General features: G+C 40.5%; 1 protein-coding gene across 10 annotated transcripts in view; it reads right to left on the reverse strand.

Annotated features, from left to right (window-relative positions):
- The window catches only part of TSPAN4 (tetraspanin 4), a 467,778-nt gene that overhangs the window by 392,642 nt on the left and 61,999 nt on the right, over positions 1-13,137 (reverse strand). For 2 of the 10 annotated variants that reach the window (XM_075502395.1, XM_075502394.1), the window contains exon 2: positions 2,480-2,545. The exons of the other annotated variants lie outside the window; for them this stretch is intronic. The gene's annotated coding sequence lies outside the window, so the exon portion shown is untranslated. The remainder of the gene's footprint in view (positions 1-2,479; positions 2,546-13,137) is intronic. 10 annotated transcript variants of the gene reach the window in all.

The following is a 13,137-nucleotide window of genomic DNA, read 5'->3' on the forward strand; positions in this document are numbered from 1 at the left end:
GCAGTACACAAAAACCACCCATATTCTGAACTAGCCAGGCAGTGTAGTACATTCTTCACCTCCATACCCAGGAGCCTCTCAGCAACTCTAGCTGACATATAAACTTCTATAAAGAACATGACAGGCACTTTTGAAATGGCAATCAAGTTACCAAATTATCAAACTTGAAGACAACTTCCATAACCTCCCAGTTAGCATCTACTGCACAATGTAAGGAACATAAAGTACTCTTCAGAGTCTTCCCCTTTTTTAGAGGCTTTGTCAGAGTAAAAGTCCACACATACACCCCCCAAGTCACCAACTGGAGACACTTCACATGCCTCAGTTCTACCCTCATGTCAACAACTCCAGTTTAAAAGCCAGAGCAGAGACAGAGAGACAACATCAAAAACAAATTCAAGTTCCTCTCATTTCTCACTTGCTAAATGGAACTATATTTACATTGGTCAGCAGCATCTGTCAGGGAATTAATACAAAAGCAAGCATTGTTTTGGCCAATTTATTTAGTAACAAGGGTATTTTCTGAACGAACACTTCCCTCGCCCTATTAGTTGCACCCATCTAACCACTATGCCAGTAAAGGCACACAAAAGAGTCTCTTCTCTTCAATAAGGAGAGTCACAGGAATGAAACAAAAGGGTTGCAATGGGTGTCAGAAATAACCCTTTCAGAAAAGCATCAATATGTTTAAATAAAGATACTAGCTTAACAAGAGCAAATAAAATGCAGTACTTCCCTTCAGATAAGAAATAAGCAATGTTTAATCAAGGTAGTCATTTTGCACTGACAGAACCAGTCCAACTACTGAAAAATAACATTTTACTGAAAAAGCTTTCCAATTCATAAGCCACCGGGGTTATTATCCCAGAATAAGAATGCCTGATACTGGTATAGTTTGTACTCCTACAAGAGAAAGTTAGAGTAGTACAGTAAGAGTAAATGTTATAACCTATTCAGTAAAGTATTCGCCCTCCCCCTCAATCACAGATGTAATCACCATCACATATTATGGGATAGTCCCATTGCCAGGCAAGGGAATGCTAAACCATGTGGATGTGAAAAGCTGGATTCCACCAAAGGAGTGGCCATTGGGGAAGAGAAGAAAGCATCCTTTATCCTCTGGTTCCCATTTTCTTTTTAAGGAGCATGAAACTTTTGTGGATCTTGCTACTGCGCACATTTTGTAAGGCAGAAAGTAATTCCATTATAGATTTATCTCTCTCTTCTGCTAACACTTTCTTCGTAAGATCAGCAAGTAAAGTTTCCGTAAGGTCAAAATTGGCTTTTCACCCTCTAGAGACCCAATTGGTCTTTTCAAGCAGTTTAATAGCCTTTATCTTCTGAAAACATTTCAGTTGTGTGGGTGGCTCCTCTGACTCCCCTTGCATTATAAATATATCTGCAAGCCCTGCAGACAGCATCAGGCACACATTATACAGCATAGTCACCAAGTGACATTTTTCTGTTGAATACACATAGATTACAGGAGCACATGCCAAGGATAACATCTATCCTCTAATGCCTATCAAAGCTATGGAGACTTCGAACCAGCTCACAAGGCGGCCAGGCTGATTCTGTGACAATATCCATGCAGCTTCAGCTTTGCTCCCCCTTTAGATGCATCATAGCACTTTTTCCAAGCCTGTTACACTAGTCGTCAGCATCTTCTTCCAAGCAGAGCTAGCCCTGCTTAGGAGCACCAGAGAGGTTCTCAACTGAACAAAACTTTCACCTCAGGAGAAGCAAAGTTCTGGAAGTCCAGCAACTAAAGACATTTGCTGGATAATAGGACATCTCTGTTTTGTATGTGGGGTGCAACATGCTCCAATGAGACCAGCTTCTAACACAGACCAGTCCTCAGTCTACAACACTTCAGTTATTTCATATAGCAGTGAAGAAAGCAGTGTGGAAATGTGAACTGATAGTGCACATGTTCATGTGTATCCTTGTACACACACGTTATTATAATCTCTTCTTTATTACAGGTACTACATAGAAGATCAGTATCAAGAAAGAACATGAATCCTTCACACAAGGCAGCGTACCTGTCCACCTTTAACATGCATGGGTTAGTTTATACATGCCTCAGCCACAAGCTATGATTTTTGTACATCTTAGCCTTTACTACACTTTTTCTTACATGTGAGACATGGGTTCTCATCATTATGAAGACCAGAAAATACGGATATATTGATATATTCACATTGGCTCAAGGTTCAGCCTCAAAGTAGACCACCCACTCTGATTACTTACACTGCCTCCGATGCTGGTTTGCAACACTAGTTTGCTGGTACAAACTCGATCACCAAAACAATCAGTCTGAACCACATACTCCAATGAGCTCAGTGGTACTTGGGTACAGCTAAGAGCACACAGACACAGCCAGGAGAGCCTGGGTCTGAGGCAGTTCCATGGTCATTTTAATCAATGTGTAGGATGCTACTGAAAGGCAATCTGGCTCACACTCCCCTCCGCCTACCTGCTCTTTACCTGTCTCCTCTCTCATGCTGACACTAGCATTCAGAATCAGCTGTGAAGCTGGTAACTCTGCAAAAAAAAAAAATCCAGCATAAGAAAAACAGCGAGAAAAGCACAGCCACAGACAAGAGGAAGTCAGGACCATCCCTTTCTGCAGTACTGTAGATGTACATTGCAAAAGCATTTTAAGTTCATTACAAAAAGCAATCCCTGGAGCTACAATCCAAGCGCATTTTCAAGTGTCACACAATGAGTCCTAGACAGAGAATATATGAAACTTCAGATAAGGCTCTTATGCCTGGGTTAATACACCTACACCTTATATAAAAAAGAAAAATAATCACAGTCCCTAATGTATAAAGGTTACAACCCAAGCAGGCAAACATAAGATGATACAAGTATTCAGTAAAGACAACAAACTTACTATCTGAACTATAAGTCAAAGCATTACTTCAGATTCAAAGTTGGTGCTAGACTGTGTTTTGGTTTTGTCATTGCCACTACTTGAGATTTCAAAAAAATTCACATGTGCACTCAAACTCTGTCTTCAGGAATTCATCAAACATTTTTTAACAGATTAACAAAAATTTGAGAAGTGGGTCAAGCTTTTCACCTGCCAGCCTTACCAGCATCCCTTTTAATCAACACCAATAACTATTAGACACAGTAGCAACTGTAAATTAACAGCCTAATCATGTTTAATTTCTGACATTTATGATAATAACAGGATCTTGATGGACTCATTTAGCATTAATAGTGCCATTGATCATTAATTCAGCCAAAAAATTTCCCTTTGCAACTCAAACATAATTTCAAGATAATTATAATCGTGAAATATTACTGACTTTTTCCTACACTAAATCTTACAATTGAACTGTAAGAAAATGGGACTTTCTGGCAGGTAAAAAGGGAATAGCATGAAAATTTTGTTTCACCTAAGCCTTAAAATACCACGCAAAATAAGACAAAAAAAAACCCCTGAAGTGAAATGGTAGAAAAATGCATGTCTTCAATTAATCCAGAAAATGAGGAAGCCCTTAGAAGGCTCTGAATAAGATACACAACGTGGGTTCAACTCTTATGGTCTTCATTTCCATTAATAATTTAATTATCGTATGTGGTGCATAGAGACCACTGTGTGCCTTCCAGGTTCCTACACATGAGCTGCCAGAAGGAAGACTGAAATCTGTACCCATACGTGGAAATTACACTCTCTGTGATCTCTTTGCTGCCTAACTCCCTCTGGTGCTGCAAAAGCCACGTACCCACCAACGCAGCCCCTTTGCAAATCACACCACTAATTCCTTCGTTCCCTTCTTCGCATTTTATTCATATACTGTGGATAAGTTATGCCTCCTTTTCCACACCTTTTCTCTGCTTAAACTGTACATTGTCTTAGGGAAGGGACTGGCCCTTCTACATGTGGCAGTTCAGACCTACTAAGCACTCTTGCAATTCAAATGACAAGAATTTAAAAGCTGTTAGAAGAATGAATGAATGACAAGTCTAACCCACAGTTTATGAGCTGCATATGGCTAATGGAGCACGTTGCTGGGGCTCACAAGTGCTCCCAGAAGAGGTAATTTATAAATTAAATCCAAAACATTAATAACTCCAGAGCAAGCACAATCATGGCCTATGCAGTGCCCAAACAGTGCTTCTGGCAGGAGCCAGCTCCTCCAGGTGGCTACTCCAGCTGATTCCTGCACCTCATGTGTTAGGTTAAAAATGGTAAGTGACTTACGCTTAAGGGAAGGTCGCACACTGTTAAACTTAATATATCAAATCCATTCCATGCCAAGAGAAACTGCTTACTATAACAGCAGCTGAGGGCACGCAGCACCTTGCAGGTAGATCTGGATCTTGCTGCACTCTCTGCACTAGCTGTGTCTGACTGAGGCAGAAGATCAGTCTTTCTGTAGCTCTGCCTGCCACCACTTCCATAACACAGGAACATTTCTGAGAAGAGGGGTGAAAAGGTTAGATTTTGACACACCAGATCAAAGACTCTGATAATTGAAAGCGGCAAATTAAATTCATTTGGTCAAATTTTATTCAGCTGGTGACTGAAATTTTCTTTCAAACACAATCTTGATAGTAAGTCTTAAAAATAAATTCTGCTGCTTGTGCTGGTACAAGAGGAAGGGCCTGTTCTTTTTCCAAAGCCTCTCTCAATCCTACTTTTTATTGCTATGCATCACTAACGTCAAAAGGCAGGTTCAGAATCTCCAGTTAACACATGCAGAAAAAAAGAAGAAATAATTTTTACTACGCAGACATCAGTTACGCAAAGGAGCAAATGAGATCCTTCTGATGGAGATTTTTCTGTAATCAGGTCCAACATCTCAGAGAGCTCAGAATTACAGAAAATTCCAAAACCACACCACTGGGACATTAAGGGCAAGATTTTGTGATCCAAGCAAACAATTTTTTAAGAGACCTACAGAACCAGAGCAGTACAAGATACTTTCACAGATCACATCCTGCTACAGCCATTGTGTGTGAAGTGTTCTAAGTATATTACAAGGAAATATTTGTCCCTGCGGAGGACCTTTTACCCAGTGTGGTTTTGGTTTTCCCCTACACACCTTAATAGAGCCTGAAAAATACAAAACAGCTTCTCCTAAGCTTATTTGGGTCTTATTTGAAGCTCTAGGTACCTCAAAACTTTAAATACAGCAAAATTACTTGAGTGCTGTCATCTCACTTAACTTTGCTGACTGCAGAAAAATATCCTAGAAACCCATTTCCTCACTCAGCTAATTCATCTTCCCCACATGGCCATATAACAGCAGAAGAGTGTGCAAGTGATAGGCACTGATGCACTGGCTTTTAATGTTGATTTCATACATCTTGTTGGAGTGAAGCCATGAGAGAGGCATTTGTTATTCCTCTAAGCTTGTACCAAAACACAAACAAACAAGGTCTTCACTGTAAGACCAGTAAAAAGCAGTTAGTTTATTTCCTTAAAGCAACATGAAGTATCTTTACTTAATTCTTATTTTTAGAATGCAAACCTAGTTTTAAATGTAAGAGGATTTTTTAAAAGGAATTATGTTACAGCCCAATTCTTCCATATTCTACTTAGGACATTCAAATAACCTTTCAAGTACTCCAGAGAACAATGCCCACCCCAAATTTCAGTGTTAGAAGGTTCTTTTTAAAGTTGCACACATAATACAGCTTTGACTTTTGAGGTTAACTCAAGCTTTATAAATATAGCACAGTGTCAAGCACTGCTTTCAGTAAGTACCAAAGAGTGAATGCTCCTATTTGCATTTTCCCCAAATGTCAATACTTCACTTAAAAAATAGAAAGCTGAAAAATCAGAGCAGTTTGTTTCTCTTTCCTTCTCTATAGCTACAAACAAGATGGAAAAGTCAGAAATCTACTTGTTCTAGAAGCCTAAATGTCATAGGACCTGTCTTTTCTTTAAATAGTGCCTAGCTGCATCTTTTAGTGTCAGAATATTTTTTGTAAGTCAAGCTCCCAGTGACCAGAAACAACCACCTAGTAATGGCTCTGTTTAAAAATTTAGTTAATGTTATATGCAGGACACATTATGATAAATCAATCTTCCTCCCAGCCCCCTTTTCTTAACCTGCATTCAAAATATGAAGGGGGGGGGGGATAAGTTAAAGTGAAACTAAAGTACTCTGGGTGTCATTTCAGTCTCTATTCAAATGTATTCAAATCACCAGTAATCAATTCAGCTATAGCAACCAATGACAAAGCTAACCGAAAAAAAGTATACAACACAAGATTTAAAGGAGTTGTTGAAGTTTTCTATTTGCCAACACAGATCACAGTCAGCATCAGGAATCTGTGTCTCTGGCTTCAGTCGTTATCCTCAGCTCCACACTACAGCCATATGTTTCACATTAAACCGAAGGACAACCAAGGCTCCTTGAAGGATGAGACACAGTTATCTTTTTAAAATCACACACTCATCCCATGGTTGCATAAAGAGGCACAAATGGACCTCTGTTTCCCTGTGATTTCCCTGCTGCTGCTAACATCTGACAGCATTCCCAAGTTGGACACCAAGAGATAAGGAAACAAATGCAACATCTCAAAAGAATAGGGAGCAAGTGTCATCTCCAGGTCTCCAAGACTGGCAATAGAGAGGACGACGATAGGTGAACTGGCTCCCACCCTGCAAGCAGTTTGGCTTTGCCAGACACTAGTGATTTGGTAACCTCTGTTTGTTACCACAGACCTCCACCAGTTCAGGATTGTTGTTGACCTATTGAGAAATACTTAATGAGCACCACATGTTTCCCAAGTGTTCTGGGATGTAACCTAGCACAACAGAAAAACAAGAGAGCTACACAGACAGCTTAATAAATGGCAATACAAGCATTTTGGCTTTTATGTGTGTCTTGCAGTAAAACATGCAGTGACCCATGCTCTCTGCCAGCTTTGGAGAGCCTCTGCCATGAAAGTGACTGATAACATTGCCAACAGTAAATCTATCACTCCAGCTGGGATGAAACACTCCCATCTTTACAGCTGGAGCCCTGATCTGCAGCTGGATTAAGATATACAAATCTCTCTGGTGTTGCAGGCCACATAGAGAATTTCTGAGCATACTATGAATATATGCAGCTGCATCTGAAGACTTATCATCAACATGAAGATAGGCAGCATAAGAGGAATGCTATCAGAATCCATTTTCAAAATGTATTTAGAGACTTAAAAAAAAAGACACTGATTTAAGAGTTTTCAAATCAGGCCTTAAAAAAATGTTACATCCAAAGAGAGCAAGCATCCTACACCTTAGTTCACAGAGTAAGTTAGCAGCAGAGCTCAAAGTTTCCTTGGCCCCACAAACCACCATTCTCACTGCTACAGCTGCAGTTATGCTAAAGATATACATAGCCATATGTATTTACAGCATTACAAAATAAACCAACATAAAAATCAATGCTAGGTTATATTGTGGGAAGTGTCATCCAGATGGCAGGCAGCTCTCAAGTTATTGCTGCGGGCAGCCAAGAAAAAGACCCTGGGTGGAGGGATGCTGCACTGGCAAGCAGATGAACTAGAATAGCACCTCTCAATCAGCAAGACCAGCCTCTTCAGCAAGGTGCGGATGTAGTAGAGATGAGGTGCTAGAGACAGCCTGCAGTATCCCAGACTCGTACTCCTGACACCAGGATCTGAAGTCAAGGCACTCTGCAGAATAGTTCAAGGTAGAAGGAAGGTGCCCAGGTGGCCAAGAAAGCCAATGGCATCCTGGCTTGCATCTAAAATAGTGTGGCCAGCAGGAGTAGGGAAGTGATCGTGCCCCTGTACTCGGCACTGGTGAGGCCACACCTCAAATACTGTGTTCAGTTTTGGGCCCCTCACTACAAGAGAGACATTGAGGGGCTGGAGCGTGTCCAGAGAAGGGCAACGAAGTTGGTGAAGGGTCTAGAGCAGAAGTCTTATGAGGAGCGGCTGAGGGAGCTGGGGTTGTTTAGCCTGGAGAAAAGGAGGCTGAGGGGAGACCTTATTGCTCTCTACAACTACCTGAAAGGAGGTTGTAGAGAGGTGGGGGTCGGTCTCTTCTCCCAGGTAACAAGTGATAGGACAAGAGGAAATGGCCTCAAGTTGCGCCAGGGGAGGTTTAGACTGGATATTAGGAAATTTTACTTCACTGAAAGGGTTGTCAAGCACTGGAACAGGCTGCCCAGGGAAGTGGTTGAGTCGCCACCCCTGGAAGTATTTAAAAGCTGTTTGGATGAGGTGCTTAGGGACATGGTATAGTGGTGGTCTTGGTAGTGTTACGTTTACGGATGGACTCAATGATCTTAAAGGTCTTTTCCAACCTATACGATTCTGTGATTCTGTGAAGCGGATTCCACCAAGGTGAGGGGGAAAAAAAGAAAAAGGAAAAAAAAAAATCACCCTTTCTCACCAGAAAGGCTACAGGAAACATGGGAACCATTGGGCAGAAGGATCTGAACAGCTCTCCTCTATACAAGAGTGAGCTCCCAGAGAAAGTAATACCTTTGCATATGCACCAGGAGCAACCTGCTTATCTATGTCTCAGGAACAGCAATAGCTACAAGCAACCTGACATGCAGAAATCAGCTGAGACTTTATTGAAATACCTTGTCACCCTTCAGGTACAAATATGCACTCAACATCCACAGATCTGACTGAGCTGGCTAAACATTCCCATAGCCTCTTTCCTTCCCTGCACTGACCTACATTTACTGCCCCTTGCAATCAGACAGACATTTTTCCAGTCTGGTTCCTCACCATAGAACATAGAACAGTCACTTGCCTTCACAGTTAAGGGTAACACAGCTCCCAAGACCTAGCTGAGACAGTACAAGTCTAAGTGGCACAGAGTCCTTTAGTGCCAGGATTTAATCCCACCTTGCACAACAATTTAGGAAGAAGTGAAATGGTCCCACCACAGGCCCCTTCCAGGGCCTAATGCAAAGCTCAGTGGAGGCAGGGATCAATGGAAAGTTTCAGTTGGTTCAGGCACTTTCATCTTTTTTTTCAAAGCTGTCAAAATAAACTGTCATCAACTCTCAAAAAGTCTGAGTGTTGGATACTAGAGATAAGAACCATTATGCAATAATGGAAGTGGAGAAACGAATACACTGCATTATCTCAGAGAGAGACCGAGAACTTCAGAAGTAAAATAGGCTACAGCATCACTAAATTCAGCCTCCAAAGGTTCCTCCTTTAATCATCCAGTGCATGCTCTAGACAAGGATTACATTACTTTTTACTGCTAGCTGGCTGAGGGTAATTTAATTTTCTATAAGGAGCACCCATAAGACAGATGGAGCAAATGTCAGGAACAAAATAAGTAGTGTATGGTACAAATTTCAGAGACAATTATTTCCCAGCAATCATTTCATCATTTGCGAGGTTTTATTGCACTGGGTTAGTAGTTATTTTTTTATTACATAAACAGAGCCCTGCAAAATGCAAAAAGAAAAAATAATCACTGGGAAAAAGTAAAAACCTAACTGGTTCTCAAAACAAAACTTAATTGGCAGATTAGCTTCCTCAAGGAGATTTATCCACACACTGCTTCCGTTTGACACTGAAGTCCTTAGCATTGCCTCTTAAAAATAAAAAGTCACACTGCAGACTACAAGTGGAGATCCTTTACCCTATTTACTAAATCAGTAAATTTGCTAAAATTTTCTCCATGATCCAAAGTGACGTCATCCTTATACTCATTTACCAAAGGACAAAAAAAATAATTTGACAATAAGACACACTGGAGACAGCTTCTAACATGAGATGCAGCTTCCTTAAAGCAACAGACCAGCTCCCAGCTATCACACCAAACTTCATTAAACTCACTGCTTGTCATGCAGTATTTCTTGCATATTTATTCTGGCAATCTCTTCCAAAGCTTACTGGAGCTAATGAGCTTCAAAATCAGGTTCTAAAATGGAGTCAGGTCCTAAAATGAGCAGCCCAAATGCAAGTTATTCAAACCAAACACATCGTGGGAAAGAAATCCATCAACTTTTTGTACTGCCTGAAACTTAAGAGCTCTTTCCCTCTACCACTGAGCTATCATCGCAACAGGACTGGTTTCAGCTCTGAACCATGGAGGAACATTTCTGAGTAATCTCAGTGTGCGTGCTGATTTCAAGGAAAAATTAGTGCACTTTTTTTGCACTAGCTCTGCCATCCATGTCTACTGTAATTTATTCAGTTACCAGGCAAGAAACAGAGAGATACAAACGCTAAGGTGAATCCCTCCCCCTAAAATACACATCTGTTTACAATCATGTTTCCATTGGCAGGAGAAAGTGAGGTTGTAATTGTATGCAAGCTGTATGATGCTATAAATCAGTGTAAGTATATTTTAACATTCAAGTAACCTCTCTTTTCTACAAACTTTGTTCGAAGAAGGGATTTTCTCAAAGAATGAGAGCAGAATCCCCTCTTTGCAACAGGACAGATGCCGATTATAAAATCCACAAGCCCTCTGTGTCTAAAAATTATTCTGAGAACATCATACACCTGCACTATTGAGGGTCAGATTTAAAACTGGGACCCGTCTGAATTTTACACACAGTCAGCATGCAAATCTCCCAGCTGCAATAAATATACCTACAGAAATATAGACAGAAGGCAGACACTGCAGACCTTGTTCAAATCCTGAGTGCTGAACAACAGGCTCTAAGGATTTGCAAATTTATTGAGGAGATTAAAGGCACACAGACACCTAAAGGGATTTTCAAAAGCACCTAAGCAAGTTAAAAGCCTTTGAAAATTTTACTAAGCATCTGTTCGCATCTTTAGAAACCTAAATACATTTGAAATCCAACCCCAAGAGCATATTAAAGGCAAATTCAAACTGGGGAACTTAACAAGCATACTAGACCTCATATTCTCCAAAAATTGTGTTTATTCACACTTGTCTTAGTTGAGGAGAGCTTTTTAGATGTCTCTCTTCTAGACTGCCTGGCATCAGAAAACAGGAAAAATTGTGCATGTGAATGAGTGATGAATCTAAGAACAAGAAAAGACAGGTCAGTCTAGGGGACAGCATGCTTAGCAGGTGTTCAGAAGAAATGCAGTCATGCAACGTGACCTGGACAGTCATTTTCCCACTCTGAGCCACAGTCTTCCCAACATTTTTCAGCCTAGTGAGTTTACATGCTTTTTGGGTCAGAGAATCTCTCTTATTATATACCTGTACAGGGGCTAGTCCATAGCCATCGTGACCTCTATCAATGCTTCTAAGCACTGCTATAACTCAGACACATACAACCTGATTTCTAGATGATGACCCTCAAACCTCCCCAGCTTTAGACCCATTTTCTGATGGAAATCTGGTTAACCACATAACATTTACAACAACCTGAGCCTACCACTGGCTACAGTTTTTCCATGTATGTCTGTATATAACACCACTGTTTAAATTAAAGGGTCCTTAAATACCTAAAACATGTTTAAACATGTTTTAATGTGCCTTTCTTTATATACATATACACACATCTTTTAAAATATATATAGACCCAGAAGAATGCAAGCAGCAGGCTTTGGGTATGTAATTGGCATTTTATAAAGGTCACCTTTTAATGCAGAAAGAAAGACTGCTGAAGATTAATTAAATTAAATTCTACGTTTATCTAAACTCTCCAAAGCAAGGACTTTAATAACATCCTTAAATAACAGCCAGCATTTTTAAAAGAACTTTGAGGATGTGATGATCAGATAAGTCTTGGAGCAAGATGGAGAAAATCAACTTCATTGTACACGTTTTATTTCTCAATTCTCTTAGAGAAATTTGTTGGGTTTTTTTATTTTATTTTATTTGAAAAAAAATGTTGGGAGTAGTTTACTGCTTCTGAGCTTCTGCTGTTACCATTCCAAAACTTGTGTGTAACAATAACTGTTCACAATTTACCCTATATAGGCCTTTGGATGGCAACAACAGCCTTTCAGTCAGGACCTTTGTCCTGATGCGTGTTAGCACAAAACCCAGCAGAAGAAATTCTGTAGTAATAAAACAGCCAAAATCCTGTCAAAGGCCAAAGTAATTTCAACCGTTACATTTCTGGGTGCTTGCTGCAAGCATGCAACAAAATACAAACAGGATGAAGCACGTGAGAGCTTATCGCTCTCTTGAATTCAAGACAATGCATAACACACGCATCCCAGCTGCATTAGGATACTCTATCCTGTACATATCTATTTAGGCCCCAGGGTTGTCACGCACTCTGGACAGGGTGCTCTTATTCCTGTGAACTCATATGAAGAAGAGAAGAAAGAATGGTTGGGAAAGAGGCATTGTGGTGGCATCTGCTTCCACCAGGCAGGCAGAGCAGGAGAATCAGCTCTCATGGTAGTAATGACAAATGGTTACACAGTTCCCAGCTGAAGAGCTTAGAAGACATTGCCACTTCCCCCATGTCCTATAAATCATATACTACAAGTTAACACTAGACAGCTATAATTTTTAGTCAAGCTTTGTTACACAGCACTAATTCTGATGCATTTGCTATCACCAGATCTGCAAAATGACACAAGGAGACAGTGTCCTGCACTGATATCAGGACAAGAAGAGAATCTACAAACGTGGCTTTTCAACCTTGCAATTTAAACACGTTGTTCACAGAAACAGAATGAAAGGAAGGTAACAGCCCTGTGCAAAGGACAACAAGCACAGCAGAGAACTCATCATTCTTCAGGAAATAATGTTTTAAAGTTCCTTGCTCTGGACAAACCTGACAGATAACCTACAAATAGAATAGTGAAGAGTAAGGAGCCACCTGCTTCAGGGTATCCTCTCCAACACACGATGCCGGGTCAACCTGTAGAGAAGCAATGGTCGAGATGGCTAGTGAGCCAGGAGAACAACGTTCCCCTCTTCAGATTTTCTTATGAATAGCATACAACAGGGTCTGCTTTCATAACAAACTTCAGAGGAGTCAGGAGGAACAGCCACAGCCTTTTACCACCTAGAGAAACTCTGGTAACAAATTGTGTTCTCAGATACCCAGCTGTTCCCATCTAATAAACACACACAAAAAGCCTATCAGGGTCTATGCTCTGTACATAGGGCTCAGAGCATTTAAATTATTGTTACACCAGCACTGTTAAAAATAGACTACTTATAAATAACAATTCCCTACCACAGATTTCATTAGCAGCAGACATACTAGCAGAATCAGTTATCTA

The sequence above is a fragment of the Mycteria americana genome, chromosome 5 (genome assembly GCF_035582795.1).
Source record: "Mycteria americana isolate JAX WOST 10 ecotype Jacksonville Zoo and Gardens chromosome 5, USCA_MyAme_1.0, whole genome shotgun sequence".
In the NCBI taxonomy this organism is placed as follows: domain Eukaryota; kingdom Metazoa; phylum Chordata; class Aves; order Ciconiiformes; family Ciconiidae; genus Mycteria; species Mycteria americana.